The sequence below is a fragment of the Saccopteryx bilineata genome, chromosome 3 (assembly GCF_036850765.1).
Source record: "Saccopteryx bilineata isolate mSacBil1 chromosome 3, mSacBil1_pri_phased_curated, whole genome shotgun sequence".
Taxonomy (NCBI): domain Eukaryota; kingdom Metazoa; phylum Chordata; class Mammalia; order Chiroptera; family Emballonuridae; genus Saccopteryx; species Saccopteryx bilineata.
In genome coordinates, this window is record NC_089492.1 from 272,065,454 (window position 1) to 272,070,573 (window position 5,120).

Sequence of the window (5,120 nt, forward strand, 5' to 3'; positions counted from 1 at the left end):
CCGGGTGGATCCCGGTCGGCGCATGCGGGAGTCTGTCTGACTGTCTCTCCCTGTTTCCAGCTTCAGAAAAATGGAAAAAGAAAAAAAAAAAAAATTAAAAAATATTTTTTTATTTAGGATATAAACTTCATCAAAAGACAGGGATCTTTGTATTACTATTTGTTTCTTTTCTTTTTTTTTTTTTGACAGAGACAGAGAGAGAGACTGAAAGAGGGATAGAAAGGGACAGACAGGAACGGAGAGAAGCATCAGTTCTTTGCGGCATCTGAGTTCGTTGATTGCTTGTTCATTGATTGCTCTCTTATTTGCATTGACCACAATGGGGAGACTACAGCAGAGCAAGTGACCCCTTGCTCAAGCCAGCAATCTTGGGCTTCAAGCCAGTGACCATGGGGTCATGTCTATGAACCCACACTCAAGGCAGTAACCCCGCGCTCAAGTGTCAACCTTGCGGTTTCGAACCTGGATCCTCTGCATCCCAGTAGATGCTCTATTCATTATGCTGCCGCCTGGTCAGACTGTACATTTGTTTTTTTTCGTTTGTTTTTCTTTTTTTTTTTTACAGAGACAGAGAGAGAGAGTCAGAGAGAGGGATAGATAGGGACAGACAGGAACGGAGAGAGATGAGAAGCATCAATCATTAGTTTTTCATTGTGACACCTTGTTTTTTCATTGATTGCTTTCTCATATGTGCCTTGACCAGGGGCCTTCAGCAGACAGAGTAACCCCTTGCTCGAGCCAGCGACCTTGGATCCAAGCTGGTGAGTTGTTTTGTTTTTTTTTTTTTTTTTTTTTTTTTTGCTTAAAGCAGATGAGCCTGCGCTCAAGCTGGAGATCTCAGGGTCTTGAACCCGGGTCCTTCTGCACCCCAGTCCGATGCTCTATCCACTGCACCACCGCCTGGTCAGGCTGTAACATTTTTTTTTTTTTAACAGAGACAGAGAGTGTGTCAGAGAGAGGGATAGACAGGGACAGACAGGAACGGAGAGAGATGAGAAGCATCAATCATCAGTTTTTCGTTGCGCGTTGCAACACCTTAGTTGTTCATTGATTGCTTTCTCATATGTGCCTTGACCGTGGGCCTTCAGCAGACTGAGTAACCCCTTGCTTGAGCCAGCGACCTTGGGTTCAAGCTGGTGGGCTTTTCCTCAAACCAGCTGAGCCCGCACTCAAGCTGGCGACCTTGGGGTCTCGAACCCGGGTCCTCTGCATCCCAGTCCAATACTCTATCCACTGCGCCACTGCCTGGTCAGGCTGACATTTGTTTTTAAGCAATTCTTTTTTTTTTTTTTCCTTTCATTTTTCTGAAGCTGGAAACGGGGAGAGACAGTCAGACAGACTCCCGCATGCGCCCGACCGGGATCCACCCAGCACGCCCACTAGGGGCGACGCTCTGCCCACCAGGGGGCGATGCTCTGCCCATCCTGGGCGTCGCCATGTTGCGACCAGAGCCACTCTAGCGCCTGGGGCAGAGGCCACAGAGCCATCCCCAGCGCCCGGGCCATCCCTGCTCCAATGGAGCCTTGGCTGCGGGAGGGGACGAGAGAGACAGAGAGGAAAGCGCGGCGGAGGGGTGGAGAAGCAAATGGGCGCTTCTCCTGTGTGCCCTGGCCGGGAATCGAACCCGGGTCCTCCGCACGCTAGGCCGACGCTCTACCGCTGAGCCAACCGGCCAGGGCAGCAATTCTTAAAATGTTTAGAATATGTATTTACTGAAAAAAAGTTTGCCAAATTTATGACGAAGAGCAGTCTGTTACCTCCAACCGTCACTCTAATGGTGCAATACAATGATTTCTAATCTTTCCCCTAGAATCTACTTGCATATTTCTAAGTAACTTTGTTTGTTTCAAATATTTTAAGCAACTGCCTGCCCCTCCTATGTACACACTTCTCTGTTGTCTTTTTATTTTTATATTGATTTTACTAAGAGGGAGACAGGAATGTAGGAAATGGCTGGAGGTTGGAATGCTGCCCTGAAACAAGTCTTAGGTGCGCAGACTTTGGAATGCCAAGTCCTGCAGGGTAGAATGCTACCTCAGCAACACTGATAAGATTGTTTAATGGGCCTGACCTGTGGTGGTGCAGTGGATAAAGCGTCGACCTGGAAATGCTGTGGTCGCTGGTTCAAAACCCTGGGCTTGCCTGGTCAAGGCATATATGGAAGTTGATGCTTCCAGCTCCTCCCCCTGTCTCTCTCTCCTCTCTCTCTCTCTGTCTCTCTGTCCTCTCTAAAGTGAATAAATAAAATTTAAAAAAAAAATTAAAAAAAAAAAAGATTGTTTAATGGAAGCTTCTAAACCTTATAGCTGTTTCCTGCATACCTGCAAGGTTTTAGTTAATCATCCTTCTCTGTTCCTGAGTCTCTGCTTGCTAACATGCTTGCTGAAAAGAAACAAATACAACAAGGCTGCAGAGATCTGGGCTCTCAGATCTAGAGGCTGGGAGTCCCCTGTAACCATCTTTTCTTTATGTGGTGTGATTTTTCTTAAGTCCTGCAGCGCTTTCCTATTGTCCAATGCCGAGCTGGTCTCTGTACAGGAACATTAATCTGTTTCTGTATGTGCCCTAACTGTGGATTGAACCAGCAAACTCTGTACTTATGTACAATGCTCTAACCAATGGATCTGGCAAGGGCCACATTTCATCTTCTGATATAATTTCTGTCAAAGCAGTATTGAACATTTACATGACTTTGACTTTGTATCATTTGTAGCTGAACCAATGGGATACTATATTTGTTTTGTGGTAATCAATCTAGGCTGAAGGAGGATGGAGGAAGATAAAATGGTGAGTACCTGGTGTGTTTGAACACACAAAAGATTTATAATTCTGATGAGGACATTGGTGTTAAATTAATTATACTCAAACCAAGAAACCTAAACTTGAAAAATAAGGCAATTAATTATTGACAATGGGGAATAAAAAGGTGTGCAATAGTCATTATAGCAAACACAGAGGACTTACTATGTGCCTGACACTATATTTTGTTTTGTTTGTTTGTTTGTTTCTGAAGTGAGAAGTGGGGAGGCAGAGAGACAGACTCCTGCATGCGCCCAACAAGGATCCACCCGGTAAGCCCAATACGGGGCGATGCTCTGCCCACCTGGGGTGTGGCTGGCGCCATTCTAGTGCCTGAGACGGAGGCCATGTAGCCATCCTCAGTGCCTGGGCCAACTTTGCTCCAATGGAGCCTTAGTTGCGGGGGGGGGGGGGGGGAGACAGAAAGGAGAGAGGGAAGGGTGGAGAAGCAGATGGGTGCTTCTCCTGTGTGCCCTGATAGGGAATCAAACCCGGGACTTCCACACGCCAGGCCAAGGCCCTACCACTGAGCCAACCAGCCAGGGCCAATGCCTGACACTATTTTAATAAAGGTAAGGCACCAAGAGAGTTTTATAACTCTTACATGCAATACAGCAAAAGGGAATTGAAGTCCTGGGTTCAGAGGCTGATTTTAGATCCAGTCTAGCCTGTGGACTTACTTACTTCAAGTCAAGGGACTTGAACTCTCAGTGGTTGTTCTGAGGGGCAGCAATTACTACTTAGGAGAGCTGATGTGAGGATTAAACAAGCCATTATTGTCTACCAAGTGCTCAGCACAATTCCTAGCCCATTTTAAGTCCCAATCCACAAGTGCTGTTTTTAAGAACGGGGTCCTGGGCCCTTGCTGGTTAGCTTTGTTGGTTGGAGATTTGTCGGGATACACCAAGGCTGTAGGTTCAATCCCTGGTCAAGGCACATACAAGAATTAACCAGTGAATACATAAATCAATGAATGCAGAAAACAACAAATCAATGTTTTTCTCTCTTCCTTCACCTATCTCTAAAATCAATTAAAAAAATAAAAAAGAACAAGGTACTTTCAACCTGCTGTATTATTAAAAGGGGAGAAACTCTAGTAAATCTAATCCATTTGGACTTTGGCAGGGGCAGAGGGAGTAGAGCAGACACATAAGTGCTTCTTTACAAAGAAAATATAATAAAAAGTGTGATTTTCTAAGAAGTCAATTTCTAATCCATATAGTACCTGCATCAAAACTAAAAGTTCGCCTGACTGGACTGGGCGGTGGCGCAGTGGATAGAGCGTCGGACTGGAAAGCAGAAGACTCAGGTTCGAGACCCCGAGGTCGTCAGCTTAAGCACGGGCTCGTCTAGTTTGAGCAAAAGCTCACCAGCTTGAGCCCAAGGTCGCTGGCTCAAGCAAGGGGTTACTCGGTCTGCTGAAAGCCTGCGGTCAAGGAAGATATGAGAAAGCAATCAATGAACAACTAAGGTGTTGCAACGCACAACAAAAAACTGATGATTGATGCTTCTCATCTCTCCATTCCTGTCTGTCTGTCCCTGTCTATCCCTCTCTCTGACTCTAAAAAAACAAAAACAAAAAAAAAACCACTAAAAGTTCAAAGCAGGGGAAAAAAACCAGAATACATTTTAAGTTATTTTACATCTTATTCATTTTTGCAAGTCACTGATTCCAAGGAGAATCCTCCTGGCACTAATAGAACCTTCCTGTTATACATACACATATACATATAGACTTCCATATCAACATTGTCCAATTTAACTTCCTGCAGTTACAGAAATGTTATATAGTTCCCTATTTGCATAGCCCAATACCATAGGCACTAGCCACATATAATTACTGGGGACTTGAAATATGGCTAGTGCAACAGACAACTTAGTTCTGAACAATTAGTTTTGACCAATTTTAATTGATTTAAATGTAAATGGCCACATGAAGATAAGTGACCACCATATTGGACAGGCCAACTCTACGATTTGTTTGCTCAGATGCTTGTGTTTTAAGTTATTGTGCAGTTCATCATGTTAAATCAATTACATCAGCTGTTGAAAATGATACAATAGCAAGCTTAATATTTCTAGAGATGTACTGTCTTGGTTTGGAATTAGAATAGTCAAAGAACCATTCCATGTCTCTCATATTAAGCAGCATAATTAAAAAAAATTTTTTTTTCTCTTGATTTTAGAGAAATAAGGGAGAGAGAAAGACAGGAACATAGATCTGTTGCTGTATGTGCCCTGACCAGGGATTAAACTGGCAACCTCTGAGAAACCAGGACAATCTCTAACCAAGAGATTTCTCTGGACAGGGCGCATAACTC

The 5,120-nt window shown here is 44.2% G+C and overlaps 1 long non-coding RNA gene across 1 annotated transcript; it reads left to right on the plus strand.

Annotated features, from left to right (window-relative positions):
- Positions 1–701: 701 nt before the first annotated feature.
- LOC136331445 (uncharacterized) lies at positions 702–4,983 on the plus strand. The gene is made up of 4 exons (XR_010730488.1): positions 702–761; positions 2,714–2,787; positions 3,014–3,071; positions 4,022–4,983. It is a non-coding gene; the product is annotated as an uncharacterized lncRNA (long non-coding RNA).
- Positions 4,984–5,120: the final 137 nt, after the last annotated feature.